The sequence below is a fragment of the Strigops habroptila genome, chromosome 1, assembly GCF_004027225.2.
Source record: "Strigops habroptila isolate Jane chromosome 1, bStrHab1.2.pri, whole genome shotgun sequence".
NCBI lineage: Eukaryota > Metazoa > Chordata > Aves > Psittaciformes > Psittacidae > Strigops > Strigops habroptila.
In genome coordinates, this window is record NC_044277.2 from 146811392 (window position 1) to 146828286 (window position 16895).

Sequence of the window (16895 nt, forward strand, 5' to 3'; positions counted from 1 at the left end):
TTTATTCAAAACTTTTATTTGATATCTATGATCTGAGATCAATTTTATTGTTTTCTTCAACTCCACATGGTCAAGTTGTAAAAAAAAAAAAAAAAAAACCAAAACCCAAAAAGATCATGGTACTCTCTTTTCCTCCAGTAAATGCAAACAGAACTATACTCAAAGTACTTCTGCAGCGTAAGTTCTATGAAGAATTACGCAACATGAGATATTCAAAACTCCTCTTATTAATCACGTTAATGGGTGTGTAGGTAGGAGGGGGTGCTTGAAATAGTACACTGTATTCAACTTACGTAACAAATTCCAAACAAGAGGACTCAAAAATTAGTTAAGTGCCTAAGGATACTTTCACAACGTGTACAGGGTCTTAAGATACACATCCCTGAAGACTTTCTATCAATCACGAGTGAAAAGAGCAGCATGGTCTGGACAAATAAGTTCAGGACTAGAAAACAAGAACATAAATTCTTTCTTTTCCTTTTCTATGCTCCAACCAGTTAACCCCTCCGGCTTTGCAATGCTAAAAAAATCTCTCAGGACTTTAGAACTTGATCATTATATAATGTTGAATTAGACAAATTTGATTTATTGTTAGAACTGTTGCTAGCATGGCTTTGGAGGAGGGCAGATAGTCATCCTTCAAGCAATGGCCATGCTTTGGAGTAGGAATGGGTCAGAGGCCATTCCTAATAGATAGGCTTGTGTGTGGCTGGTGTCCTTCACAGCAGGTAAGAGAATATAGTATGGACAATTGGGTGCTCAATGCCAGCTGGCATTGAGCTGTCACTGCTCAGAGAACATTCCCAGAAACACTTAGTTTAGCTGTACTAAAAACTGCCTCTGCATTCTCTTTTTCTGCTTGTGAAATGGGGGTGTTAAAGCTGTAGCTGACAGGAGAAACCATGTTTGCATAGCCTTTGGAAGGGAAAGGAGCCTGAAAGTGATAAGACTGTACTGGACAAACAGAAAGAATAAAGAGAAAGAACAGAAGGTTGAAGAACGGCCCCCTGTACCTTAATAAAAGGCATTCTGGGATATATGGCATTTTCACAAGGACAGCTGAATAACACTTCAAACAGAAGATAATTTGAGGAAGAATTATGTACTTTATATGTAAACAAAGGAATTCTTTGAAATTTTTCTTTTTCCTTGCAGCTCAATCTTCTACCTTATAACGTTTACGTTATTTCACACATATTATACCACCTACCACATTAAAAAGGCTGTAGGTCTACAATAGCAAAAGCCAGGCTCATAAGACTGTGCAATGAGCTTTATGAATAAGATGGATGGAAAATTCATTTGATATCCCCTGTGCTTTAACCCATTTAGTCTTTTTTCTTGCTTTAAAGAACAGTTGAAGCTGGATGACCAAAAGGGACGGAGTATAAAATTGGATTAATATTTTAGTTAATGTTACTGTCATACTAGATGCCAGTCAATATACATTAAGAATGAAGTTACATGAAAACACTGCTAGTATTCTAATAAACCTACAAAAGTAATGACAAGAACACTTAGGTACAATGCTGTGGGCCTGATAGGAGTGGCCTGAACTTAACACAGGAAAATGGAATTATATTAAAATGGCAGAGGACACATAGTGCTATTGCTTGCTAATGTTCAATCACAGTAGAAATAAAATAAAACATAAAATAAAAGAGTCCATATTAAAATAACTGTACTGGACAGTGACATAAATTTTATCTCTGGGTTACAAAACTACCTGTTGGGCAGAGGGGACAGGGAAGGCTCTACCCTCACTGCATTACAAACCCTAAACTGAATATAATGCTTACAATGCACAATGACATCATTGTTTTAGCCTGTTTTGTTACTGACTAAATCTTCTGGGTTTATCTATACACCTAAGTGATATTCCTCTCCTTGCAGGCAATGAACTGTATGAAGAGATTTATCAGCACTTTAAGGAAAGCTTTTTTCCATACCGGGATTTTGAGACTTCATTAACGCAGCAAGTGTACTTTAGCCCTTGTCTGAGCAGTTGGTAATCTTCAAGATTCATAATGGCTAAGAAATAACAAGTCACTCAGCAAGGAAGCTGCAATGACATATACCTTGGGGCTTTTATTGTGGAATAGCCAAGTTATGGCAAGGCGGTATCACCTTGTAATTATCCCAAGAAATGTATGCTTCCAGAAGTCAACCACCATTCTTAGTATTCAATCACAGTCCTTAATGAAATGAATACCTATTGCATTACATCTGCCAAAGTGCAAAAAAATTAGACATTTAAAATGCTAATTAAAAAAGAAAAGCAGGCCAATGGTGCGATTAGTATTTCAAGACAGGAGGTTAGTAGTATCAGGTAAGACCCTGACACTAGGAAGTCATCCACTTCACTCTCGAAGCCCTACCGTAACAAGCATTGATGTAAGTTTTATACTAGGCAAGTATTTTATCACTGTTCAAAATAATATGCATAGCTATCGTCCATGAAGACTCAATTAAATTGTTTAAAAGACACTATCAATAGTATTTCAGATAATTTGACAGAGGTCTATGTTGGTCTTAATGATCTAGTTGTAATCAGAACTCTTTAAATACACAATTTCTTTTGTCTGAGAAATTCAACAGACACAACAAAAAAAAATTTACAAGGATTTTTTGAAAACCACATTTCGTATCTGAAGACAAACGTCCAGATATGAAGTTTCAGTATTTACTTCTGAAATCAACATTTTTGCCTTCCAAGACTAATTTAGAATATTACTTTTTATATTTAATCCCATTTTTTCCATTACAAGTATAAACACTTAATTCTGTTAAAATACTCTTCAAGTTCTTCTTCATGTTATTCAAATATTTTTCATTGAAATTGCAATACTCCCTTTTTCAACCAAAATATTATGTGAAGCCTTTGCATTGAATATATATATATATATTTGATATTTAAATATACTTCCTAAAGGCAAATAAGTGAGGGTGGCTAGAAATGAAATAATTATTGCTTACTAATAGGACCCGGATCAAAAAAGGTTTTATACCAGTTTAAAGGCACTAAATCACTCTATATATTAACAAGTTGGAATAAAGAGGAGTGCTTATGGGTACATGTTCCTCTATTCAGTTGTCACATCAAGTGACAACGGAATGTATGTGCTCACGTAATACTTCAAAAGATTCTTTTTTAAGCAGAATTAAGACTGAAGTCATTGAAGCAGTACAAGATGGGAGAAAATTGAATTCTGTGCACTGGAATAACGCATGTGGTTTTCAGCGCGACTGTCAAAGATGTAAAGTGAAAAGCAGGAAGCGTAAAATCTTGATTAGACTAAAAGAAAAACAAAAGAAGTGATAAGCCTTTATAATTTAGATTTTCTGCACACGAGATGAAAAAAATACAGAAAACAGCATCTGCTCAAATCTCAAGAGATGGGAGCTACAAGTATAAGCAATTGTGAGCTAAACAGAACAAAAACTTTGAATAACAGAAGCAGGATTTGACCTATGGTCATTTTAACTGCTTTTTGGAAAATACAGGATACTATTACTGTATTCTTATGGAGAAATGTTACAGTTCCTACAGAAAATTATTCATGTCATCCCTGTATTGTACTTCCCAAGGCAAAACCAGCTGTATTGAAGGGAAACCAGAGGATAACAAATGTGTATATTGTTTCCAGTGTTCTACCATGTTTAGTGACCAATTTCAAAGGCGCTTAAAGATGCTCCAGTAACTTCCAGTAGGTTTCTTGAGCCTCTGAAATCTCAGTAACTTTGCCAAGAATGGTCAATAGGTAAGGCAAGACTTATTCATGTATGTCATCTATATTTGAGAATAGTAATACTCTGATTTGAGCATGATATTCTGCCTGCGGTCTTATTCTCTGTGTTAGCCTGCTGCAAAACCATTGCTCATTACCTTACAAAGCTGATTCTTTACAGAAGCCTGTACCAGCTGGGCCTTCTCTTCTTTATATTTTATATATAGATACATATATATATATAAGTATTTTACAGAAAATGAAAGGCATTGAGTTAAAAAAAAAATAAAAATCCCCCAAATTTCCTAAAACATGCAAAAAAAAAAAAAAAAAATAGCAGAGAAGATTGAGGAGAAACCTCTGGAATTCATGCTAGTCTGCAGAAATACATCACACTGTATATATCCATGTTGGAAATAACTGACCTGGTATATGCAGTATAGAGACTAGGAGCTTGAGTGCAGCATTAATAAATATAACATGACTATCAAAATTTGAGTATTAACGACTATCCTCTAATCTGTATTTCAGTACTCTACAGTAGGGATCAGATTCTACAGCATTTTGTTCAACTGCAGGCTGTCATGAAGTGAGTAAGATTTTACGACACTAGATATCTACCCAGGAGCTAGTCAGAGCTGTAGTTCAGCCAACACTAACACATGATACCTTAATCAAAACTATGTTTTTGGAACCCATGATGCTGAATAACTGCTCTCAAGTTGCATCTTCACTCCTGTAACATTATGATGCTTTAATTTACTTCTCATCGATGGCCAACTGAAACAAATGTATCTACCAGCTTATGCTGAAAGCTATGAAGTCCAGGATCTCTTAGAAACATATTTTCTTGCTACCACCATCTTTTCCACAGAACTTATTGTTCTCTCAGATGAGAAAAAAAACCTATTTTGCAGTAAACTGCTTTTGAGAGAGTGTAAACTCTTACAGACCAACTATACCAATGTAGTAATTAACTCCTTGGCAAAAAGAATAAAGAGCAATCTATTCATCCTTTATCAAGCAGAAACTTTCTCATTGACTTAATTCCCACATTGTTCAGTTAAAGAAGCAGAATTTTCTGTTTGTTAAAAAACACAGGAAATGGAGAAAAGACGTAAGGCAGATGTGCCCAAAAGCTTGTCTATTTTCTCAACTCATATTAGTTCAGTTGACAAAGCGTATTTAATTCAGAGGCTTTTTCTTGGATTTCCACACACACACACGCAAAGCAGGCATGATCCCACCACACCCACAAACAAGTATACAACATAAATCAAAGGCTTTCCTATGACTGGCAGAATTCCTCTGAAAGCTACATGTTACTTCACAAATCAGACAATGGATACTTCACAAGAACACAATTACTCTCCAATTATCTTTCTACTAAGATAGGGATTAAATAGAACCTAAAGATTACACTTCTCTCTGCAGTAACAGCTATTTTCCAACCCAAGTATTTATGATCTCTGTGTGCCTTCATTCTGACGGACTTGAGATGAAAATGTGATTTCCCTGGTAACATGCATTTTATTCAGAATTGATAAGGTTTGGGGACATCAAAACGTATCTAAATTAGCTTTAATGGGCTGCTTTAACTCTTCCTTTTGGCAACTGAAAATGAACTAACTTTCTCCTACGAGGATCTTGCTGGGAGGAGACACCCAGCTACGATGAAGACTGAAGCCCAACTTGTGCTCCAATTGAGCAATCACTAAAGACTCATTTCAATGCCCAGGATGTACTTTTAGCTTCCAGTCATGGCCACTGCTGTAACATATCATGTTTCACCATCTTACTTGGAGATAGATGTGTGGAGAAGGTGAGTTATGTCCAGTAATGTGAATTTCCAAGACAGTCTTCCAAAGTTTGAAATAAATACTTGAACCCTCAACTCAGAGTTACTACTGAAATGTTTTAAGGTTATCACACAATTATTCTGTCTGAATCACCAGTCACCTACTCACATCCACTTGCTTTCATCACAGAAGTACTGCAATAATAATGTCATGGAAACCTGCATATGGCCTGATATTAAGACTCATAACACTGTACAACTCAGATACAGGAGAAAAACATCCATATGGTCAGCAGAAAAACCACTTCCAGATACTTTACTGTCACGACAGGTAAGCCAAGATGTAGCTGGCATGAGTCAACACATCTGTAAGTAACAACTGACTGCCTGCAGTTGAGCAGCATATTCAAAACATAGCCAAACCCTCACTGATTACTGTGAGAGACACACCTCAGCCTGGGAACAGGATGTAGAAAATAAAACATGAATGATATAGCTAAGTAATCCACACAGGCTGGTCTGAAGAACGAGCATTTTTAAGATATTCTCCTGTTTCTTTATTTTCATGAAGCATTTATGGGTGAAGTTAATGTTATGCATTTTCTACAGAATGTGATGTTATTTTATTCCTACAGCCTATTTAATAGGCTACTCCTTCTCCATTCTGTAATATTCATATATTGGAAAGGTTGCAACACTTTTGCATTAAAACGATTGTATTGACCTGGGAAATACATGCTCTTCTGACTCTCCAGGATGAGAGAGAAGCAGAAAGATCAAAATCTACCCCCAAAACAGCCACATTGCTACATAAGAGAGATTTAAATCACGCACAAAGGCTTTGAAGGTCCTTTCCAGTGGTCTACAGCGCTGGTTTGATTCACAGAGTTAGATGGATCCGTAACTTCAAAGAGACAAAAACATTCAAGTACCAAGTTATTGCCAAGGACAACACACTGTTCCCTACCTTTTCTTGTCTCTATTTTTAGAAAGCCACTTAGCCTCAGCAACTGGAAGCCCTGCAGCCCACTTAAATAAAAACATACTCTGATCTTAGAGCAAGAAGAATTATAAGTGATCTTGTTTATCCTGGCATCTCATAATAAGTGAAAATGAGGGGAAACAGCAGCATGTGGAAAAATAATTTAGTTTCAATGAAACACTCAAAAAACTTGGGGAGGAAATGGAAGATACTAAATTACTAAATGGAAATTAAAATTCACAAAGCATCAAAGAATACATTTAAAGGCAGGCTAAGCGAGCACAGCACATAGCTTTTGACATATTGTAGCACTGCCTTAACATGATAAATTTCCAGCTCCTACTGCACTGAAATGTAATAGTGGATCAGGCTCTCTTAATACTTACTATAGCAGCCACCAGCTGGTATTTGTTTATACAGGGATTTTTCATTGTGGACTTGATGTTGCTGTTGAAAGTTTGCTGTTTATAAACTGTTTAGTAAAGGTTGCTGTTTAGTGTAAGGGAAAACTAATCTGTTTATGATACACCAACTCACAGGATACCTTGGATAGCTGTATGAATCACTGTATGTTTTGCAGATTATACTTCCTTACTATATCAACGAAGCCCTTGTGCTTTCAAAGCTATTCTGATGGAGCTGTAGATTTTCTTCCTGTGTTGCCCAAAATAATAAAGAACTGCTTAGACAAGTGTCTGTTCTGAAAGTGTTCAGGAAATCTGGAAAACGGTGAAATTTATTTTAGGAGATTTAGATTGCATAGAAGAGTTAAACATGGGATACCCAAAATTTAGTTGTATAAGATCCATGTCACTTGTGCTACCATACCAAAAGACATAGGGAAAACACAGTGGAAACCTTCTTCCAAAGCACATTCATATCATTCTTTCCACATTATTTCTATTTTATTTCCTGTTTTAGTAACACAATATTGTATTTTAAAGTAAAATCTATCACTTTAACCGTTCTGTTACTAGTTAAGGAACAACATGATGAATGGCTTAGATGTTAGACACTTAGTACACACCAAAGTTGATGAGTGATGAAATCACATGTTAGCCCTAAAATTAGGGCAGGAAAAAAAAAAGTGATCATTTAATATGACCTCTGAGATATCAGGCCAGTAATTGCATCTGTGTGGCTGACTGGCTTCTATATATGTGTGCAGCTATGCAGTAAAATCCATCCTGAATGTGTGTTCCAAAGCTATGGTGAACCATGCTTCGGAAGATCTGGTCCATATTCAGAGAAACTGGGAATATACCTGTGTATTTTCTGTATTTGTAAAAACGTTTCTATTTTACTGAAAATACTTTCAGTATGGTATTCTCCCAGTAGCTATTTCTGGTTAAACTTTTTCTGCTGCCTCTCCAGCTCAGCAAGGAGAAGATCCACTTATTCTATCTTCATTGTGCATCAACTTTAAGTGAAGGGAGACTTTATGCTTCTTCATTGGACAGGATGGGCAGCAATAAATGGTAGGCAATCTAAGATAGACAATATCCAAGAGGCAGAAGATATTTCTCATCGTAATTCTTCATTCGTCCTTTCTTCTAACAACAGACAAATTTTCAAGCCCCAAAGGACAGGCTGATTCTTTGTGTATGGAAAATCAAACAGAGAATAACCTGCTTTGAAATACACCAGACATTTTCAGACTTGTTTTGAAGACAATAGATCATACTGCTGACAAATAGCCTATACAGTATAATTAGAAACCACAAAAAGTTACCATGAAAGAGAAGGCAAATGTTTTAGAGTTTTCTGATTCCTACTAAATATGTGTATTTTTTTACTCTGTGCTACATTCAAGCTTATCTGCAACAGAAACCTGAGGCAGAAAGTTAATTGCTACTTCAACAGAAAGCTCTGCATAATGTTTTCTTTTTCAAAACCCTATCTAGGACTGACTAGTGACACACCAGAATCTTGCAGTGGCTTTATACTGCAACCATTTGCATTGCACATTATCATTCTGCCTTTTGCATACTTTAGCATTCAGTAGGAGGAAACAATAGGATTGAGCTAGTTCAGACAAATATTAGACAAAAGGCAATACTAACAGTTGTGTCTTTTTTGCATTGAAAAATCTTTGGCATTCTTTATTTCACACAAGTAAACTGTGAAGAAATACTAAAAGGTTCCTTCCTTTATGTGTACTTTGTAATCGCCAAGATTTACCTCAGTTTTCCAAAACCATTTAAAACACTTCCAAAAATAAAAGAAAGAAATAACAATGGCAAGAAGCAGATGAAAGTGGACGCAGACGTTACAAAACCCCCAAGTTTTACAATCAAAATCTAATGGGTAACATTCTTTAGTTATGTACTGCTATTAAGGAGGCCAACAGTGGAATATTCCTTTGTAGAGAGATCTCAGCGTGGCCCTAATGCAGTTGTTGAAAGGCTTCTGCTTAGTATTTAGTTGAAAAATAATCTGATTATGATACATGGATTCACTGAATGCCTTTTAGTCCCTATGTTTTGCAGATCCTACCTTCTCCTTAGATCATCAAAGCCCTTGTATTTTAAAAAGCTTTTCTACTTCAGCTGTGGATTTTTTTCCCAAACTGAGCAAAATGACGATGAAATCAGGAGCATGCAAAGCTTCTTGAAATACACAAGGCGCAGAATCTAAAGCATCTATAGCAAAAGCAAAAGGAAGAGCTATACAAATTTTACCTAGAAGCTCAAATTATTTAATTTCTTACGGGCACAGATAAAATTCAGGTTGGTTTGGGGATTTTTGTTTGTTGTTCTGCTTGGTGGTGTGCTTTTTGAGGAAGTAAGCAAATCACTAAACTTCTTTGGGCCTTACAGAGCCTCTCCTGCCAACTATCAGTAATAATGCATAGTTATCTCATAGGACTAACACATAAATGGGAAACTTCTACTTCATGTAAGTGTACCTGCAAAGGCAAAACATCTGTTTCTATTCACATGGTAGTAGGAATTGATTAAAGAATGATGTAAACTCCGGAAATCTCAGTGCTGCCCCAAATTGTGTGCTGCTTTTCCTCATTAACTTGTCAAGCTGTACTTCAGAACCATTTAAAATATTCTAAAAATGATTCATCTGAGTCCATCAGATCACAAAAAGCAAGCCTACCCCGAGGAGCCTGAGCTGCAGTTGTGCAGAGCTGATATTTACACAAAGTGATCCTCTTTTGGATGGGATGGATCTTGCCAAATGCTTGCAAGCGTACATCAAAATTCAGCAATCTGTTCATTCCCTGAGATGCTGCCTGGAGAAGGTCTGATTTCTGGAGGGTAGTCAAAAAGAAGCAGGAATAATAGAGATGTGTTCCTTAGGAAGCTGAACTACTTCTACTACCCATCTTCATTCCACCCAAGCATGTGGCAATAGGCTGGGTCAGACTAGGGGTATATGCACAGATCAAGTGGCTGGAAAGTGTACTGGGATAGTGAGCCTGAACCTATGCTGTAAACCGGAAGAAAGGTCCCGTGATTCCCTTTAATATTAAGAACAGTTCCTGACATCTGTTTATGCTACAGAATCAAGGAGTTTCTGTTCACCAGCAATGATGCTGAAGATAGGAGGTGGGTAAAGAAAAGATGGGAGAAACATTCTTCTGTCTCATGTCACTCCATGTGATTTAGGATTCCACCTAGAGGAGCCCACTGGAAAACCTGATGCCAAATCAGCTGTTAGCTAAATTTTATAATCCTTCTGGCGTCCAATCACATCCAAACCTTCATTTTTTTCAGGCATCTCTTAGGGGTTATTGATCAGTAACCTCCCTTCATGCACAGTTCTCCTATTAATTCTGGCTTCAAGAAAATTGGACAAGATAAATGTTTCCACAATCCACAGAAACTACTTTCAGGGATAAGCTAGTGGTAAACAAATCCTGAGTCACTGGCAACAGCAGGATGTTTACAGCTGCTACTGAATCCACTGGTGTACCTTCTTTCATGTTACCTAGGTAGAGGCTGCCAAATGCAACGGAGTACACTGGGGCTTAAAGCCTCCCTTTCTTTTTTCCTCTTTCAAATTAAGTTTGGAATGATGATTAGGCAAATAACGAAATGCAAACTTTTCTTTTACTTTTTTTATACTTATAAAAATGATGCTCCAATCCTAATTTCCTAGATTTCTATGATTAAGTAACAACAATCTTTAATATTATGCAGGAGCAGCAATGAAACAAATGAAAAGTGTCTTTCTCTAGCATTAACTCCTGTGTTTCAAGTCCCAAAGTTAGGCTATTTTTGTGCATCTTGGTGTTTTGCAACATCATGTGTTTTAGGCTAGCACATACTTTGTGGCCTAGTAGGAGTAACCATAAGATGCAGTTAAAACTGTCCCCACTTTAATCTTATATCTCCTTAAAACAGTGTAAGTCACTACAACTGTGATTCATAGAGGCTCATTCATGAAAGACTTTCCCCAGTCTTAGCTACAAGTAATGTATGACATAGAACATATAGTTAAATTCTTACAAGGGGTCAGAATCTGCCAGTTTTACTCATGCTGAATAAAAGCAAACTTCCATAATAGTCCTATTTCTACCTGAAGAATGAGCTATAGGGTAAAGAAAGAAAATTTGAAGCAAACAAGGAACAAACTCTGTTTGCAGCCTATACACTAGTCTGGGACTTTGCTGGAGCCAGTGTACTCTGTCAACTGATAAGCATTTAACTCTGACTTCTACCACCAGCTGAATGCTTTATAGAATTTTGATTCCTGCCTTTATATATTTTCTTTTTTAGCCTGTTTCCTTCATCCTTGCTTTTATCTTGCTTTTTCTAACTTTAAATAAATTTTCTCTTTCTTGCTCCCCATATTTAAGGCTCCTTAAGAACCTCAAAACTCATTTATACAACTTGTCTCAGTAGCACTTGACCAACAGAACAGAAGATGGAATGATTTTGTCAGAGCTGCTGACAATTACTCCTTCATCTACACTTGCAAGGAGGTGCATATAAACAATGATCTTGTAAATAGCAACGCTTGTCAATTCCAGCTGAAGACGTGGAAGACAAGGCAAAAACCCCCTTGTGTCACAACACTCTCACTGCAATCAAGTACAAAATAAAGCCATTTCATCAGTTCCATCTGCCCCATCCTTTCTGCTGAAGGTAGGTATTACCGGTAACGCTTCAAAACAGAAGCGTTTCATTTTCTTTAAAGACTAGGTAAAAGATTCTGGGCAGAGATGACTGCTTTTCCATTCTTAGACCTGGTTTTGCTCCCTTACACTTTCATGCTTGATTGATTTCAACATGTTTATTCTCTGCTTACGTTGATGTGAGAGAAGATTCATTATCTTTAGCAGCTTCTTCAAACATGCAGAAGTAGATTAAACCTGGCACACTGTAACATGTGTCTGGGGGAGGAAGCTGGCAACTGAGAAGACTGAGCTCATACAGTTCTGTGCAGAGAAAAAGGCAAAGGAAAAGTGAACGCAAGACAAAGATATGATCTCTTCAAATGTTTAGCAGAGAATGGTGAAATTTATTCCAAAGGAGTACTTCAAGGAGATTTGAGTATTAGTTCTCTTAGTTGTTCCTACACCAAAAGAAGTGACTGTCCCTCCACCAGTGGAAGAGTCCAAGTCTCCTATTCTTAAAGACTTATCTGCAGTCCACCTAAAACAGATAATGTAATTCATAGAAATATTTCCATGCAGCATCACTGCTTAATTGGAAGGGACCTTTGAAGATGCCTAGTTCCAACCCCCTGCCACAGGCAGGGACACCTTTCACTAGAGCAGGTTGCTCCAAGCCCCTGTGTCCAACCTGGCCTTGAACATTGCCAGGGATGGGGCAGCCACAGCTTCTCTGGGCACCCTGTGCCAGCGCCTCAGCACCCTCACAGGGAAGAACTTCTTCCTCATATCTAATCTAAATCTTTTCTTCCAGTTAAAATGTTGTCCCTTGTCCTGTCACTACAGGCCCTGGTGAAAGCTCTCTCTCCATCTTTTATAAAAGTCCCCATCAAGTACCGAAAGGCTGCTCTAAGGTCTCCCCTGAGCCTCCTCTCCTCCAGGCTGAACCACCCCAACTCTCAGTCCTTCTTCACAGGAGAGGTGTTTCATTTTTGTGGCTCTCCTCTGGAACCAATCCAATAGGTCCATGTCTTTCTTGTGCTGAGGGCCCCAAATCCTCCGGTCTTCATTAGAGTGGTGGATGGGCTACCCGGAGGAAGGAATACAGGGGGGAATGAGAGATTTGGAGTTTTTGTTTAAGAGTATTTGAAGAAGGTGGAAGATAAAAGAAGATAAAAATTAATTAGATCTAAAATCTTTTTAAATGGGTTGTTCAATTTTGGGGAGAGCCATTTAAATCTTAAGATGCTTTATCTAACCTTCTTTATCATTTCTTCCATTCAGTACACAATCTAATCCTTTTTCCTGTCACTGGAACTGGCATCTTCAGCGATAAAAAGAAACAAAGAGAATAGTATGCTTTTTTCTTTTTCATATTTATGAAGACATCATAAAAGGATTATAGGTAATTTGGACTTTGAGGCTCATGATAACAGCCTGCATAGCAAAAAGCTCCTTTTGATGAATATAAATGAATTGACTGGATTTCCCAGCCAAACAACAAAAACATATAATTGCACTATGCAAAATTACTTTTGATTGTTTGTCTGTGAACTGTAAGCTCAAGTCAGTATCAACACTTCAAATTTGCTTCTATTACTGAAACTAAAAATCACTTCCATTTCAGTAAGAGCAGAGTTACTGGCGACGTCCTTGTTTGCTTGTTCTTTAATAATTCATATTGTTCACGCAGTCAATAAAAACATCTGTTTGTCTGTGGTCCTCCATTTTACCATTCAGAGCATCTCTCTTGCCATCTGACAGTAACATGGGAACATCCAAGCTGTGAGCACTAAACTGGTACATAGCTGTGGCATGGCAAGATGAAAGCTGAAAGCAACCCAGTGGTTCAGCCTACTGTGTTAGGCTCCCAGACTGGCTATCTTCGATTCTTAGCTATTTCTATGAATGATTTAACTAACATGAACCTCATCTCCCTGGGGAACCAGAAGGGGAATAAAAAGGGAGAGATAAAATGGAGGGGAAACAGTAGTTAGAAAGGAATAGAAAGAGCCTTGGGAATATGGGGAAACAATGACAAAGCTTCATGTAAACTGTAGAATTAGGCACAGATTGTCTGGGCATAATGGCAACAAAAGCAACTCTTCAAGTCAAGTGTTAAGCACACAGGTAGATACTTCCAATGTCAATGTCGAAGTTGCTTCAGAAAACCCTTGCTTTTTGCTCAGCTGAAGTGAAAAGTACCTCAAAACATAGTAATTTGTAAAGAGCTCTCAGAGAAGTATTCAAGATTCACTGCATTACTGTTTCACTGTTTTGCCATTCACACTTCTCGCCACTAGGCATTGTGTGAGGTTTTTTGTTTTTAATTGCATATCTATATGCTTATTACCTTCTAATGCAGTTGAGACATCTGGGACAAGAAAGTTCTAGTTATGTCTTTCTACACTATCTAGCATCAGAAAGCCTCAGAAAACTAAGGTCTGTCTCAAAACACACCCCCCTCTTGCAAACATCTTTCTACTTCATCTCAAAATACTGAAGCTTTATCAGCCTCAACGTCCATTAAAGTCATCAAGAGTGCTAAAGTCTCAAAACCTTTGAAACATTTTCTATTGGGACAATGAGAAGAAACTGTTTATGACTACGAGAGATACACACCACTTCAGACTTTGCATGCTATTGCTCAACATCCCTATTTCAGACTGAATAATGACATTTACATTTAGCACTGGATGCATAAAGGATGTTACTACAACATCAGAATACTACTCCTGAATTAGCTCAAGCAGCTCCATGGGCTTGGCCTTTAGCTGCTCACCAATATTCTCCACACCATTACATTTTACATTGTATTACAGTAAACCATCACCACAAAACCTCCAGAGCAATGTTATTTGCTGAACCAGAAAATTGAGATAACCACTTGTATTGCATGTTTTGACTGAGCTCATCACTTCTGTAATGCCCGGTGACAATGAGTCCCAGGCAGAGACTCAGGCAGTAGCCTGTGCAGAGTTGCCATAGACACCCTGCATATTTAAAGTGGATACTTTAATGACATGCTGATCAAAAATGACATTGATATAATCACTCTTTATATTACCTTATAAAGGCTGTATCCAAAACCTCAACTTGTGAAACAAACCAATGAAGAGAAAATTGTTTGTAAATATCTTCATTGATGTGAACACTGGTGTAAGATTTCAGTATTATTCCTGACTATGTGCACAAATGAACAGGTGGAATTCCTGCCCTACTTTCATCTATCTCAGGGCACTGCGTAGTTGAGGTAGCCAAAATGAAAAGTTACTTATGTTTGCTTCTGTGCAGACAGGCAAGAGCCTTTGAACATATTTTATATGGGTATGAATAGAGCAGTGATTGTTACCTGCCACACAGGAAGTTTCATTTTGGACAGTGAAACTATTGTGGGCTTTAAGCCAGCTAGGTTAGAGCATTAGACCATTACATTTGGGGTCAAGAGAGGAGAAGATAGAGACAAGAGGTGCCTTGGGGAATCTGTGCACCGTATTGCACAGAGAAATGAGGTGCAAAGCAGCACTTCTCGACCTAGCTCTAGTTAGCAGACATTTCAGTCTGGCTTATCTCATCCTGCTCTCAGCATCCCAGCTAGCTTACTTAGCAGTAGCTGAATTAACTTTACTAGACTGTCACACAAAACAACCAACTTATACAGTCCCCAATTCCCACCAGAAACAAGCAGCATGTTTGTCACCAAGTCAAAGGGCAGCAGTAACTGGTCTCATGACATTCGTGTTCAAGAGCATCTTCCTGATCCTCCTGCTAATACAAGCAAAGGTCTGTCGTTCTTCAAAGGACATCTAGCTTATTCACTCTACATGCACTGAAATAACTGTTTTTTAATCTTTTGCAACAAAAAGCTGAGGTGTAACTATCATACAAATTTGCAGTTTTACTGCTGAGACAGAAGCTGTTACTTTTATCTCACTCAGTTCAAATGGAGATTTGTGAGAAAGCTAACAGAACAGCACCAGAAAAGATGAAAGAGGCATATCGTACACACGTAAATCAGCTTCGCAGCACCTCTTTTTCCAAACTTAAACATTTACATTTAAAAATTCACAGTATTCCAAAAAGCTGAGACTGTAAAGCCTGTCATGATTATCAGAAGGCTTCAGAAAAACAAAACCAAACCAAAAACAAAACAGGTATTAGACTGCTGAGACACTAACAAGGTTTGCCTGCTGAAAAAGAAAAAATCCACAAAGAAATGGTGGCATTTGGACCATCAACTCTAGCTAAAGCTGAATGACCCTGCAAAATGCTTATTGGTATAACATTCTATGAGTAGAAAATAGTTTTCATTTTTATATTTTGAGATACGAGTGGCATCACTTCTGTGACACACTGTATGGATAAGGTGTACATTATGCACAAGGACACGTATGGAGCGCAGCTGCTCCCCTCAGTGCTTGCTCAGGCACTCTATGGAAGTCTTCATTTGAAGGACGTGAAGGTGAAGGGCTTATTTACTCTCCCCCCTAGCTCCACCACAATCTCTTCATCTTTTGACAGGCAAAGTAGCAGGAATTACATACCCCTTTATGACTGATAAGGTTTCACATTATAAATTTTAACTGATTACATCATTTGGAGTGATTCAGGCATATGGCACAGCTGATGCCAAAGACAAGAGAGAAAAGCTGGCTGAATCTACCACTGTCTGGAAACTCTAGCAAGGCACTTAGGCTTCGTATACAGACAACTTTTCATTTCCCAAACAAAGGTGCCTCACTAAACCTTAAGGTTTACGTAGGCAATATTTCCTTTCACCACTTGAAAATCTAATTGTATAACAAGAACTGAATACTGTGTTCACATATGCAAACTTTGGGTTGGGGGTGTGTGTGTGTGTTCTGCTCTCCCACCCCACAACATTTTTTAATTTAAGGGGCTTTGAACAAACTCTTAGGGAAATGAAACTTAATACTATTGATGATTAGAACACATTTAGTTTGTCTGTCATTAAGTTTTCAGTAGCACAGTTGCCTGCCTACAGACAATATGATTTACATTTACCAGAGCTTCACATCAAGTTGCAGATGTTCACAGTAACAGCTGCTGTCTGAAAAAAACAAGACACCCTTTAGAAATAAAATATATGAGGTTTTGAAGATGTGATGCCCCCAGTACTTCTGAAGGTAACAAATTCAAGCAAGGAGTTGCTTTCTAGCACCTTTCTATGCAGCTGCTCTTTGCATATTTTTGACAGGAAGTTTGATTTAGCACTCTGGCTAAAATTATCCCTGGATGAATCAGCTTCTCATTATTTACCAAGCTCTTTTCAAAGCATCATCCAATTATACATAA

The 16895-nt window shown here is 37.7% G+C and overlaps 1 protein-coding gene across 1 annotated transcript in view; it reads right to left on the reverse strand.

Annotated features, from left to right (window-relative positions):
• CNTNAP2 (contactin associated protein 2) overlaps nt 1–16895 on the reverse strand; it is a 1011284-nt gene that overhangs the window by 618992 nt on the left and 375397 nt on the right. The window lies entirely within an intron of this gene.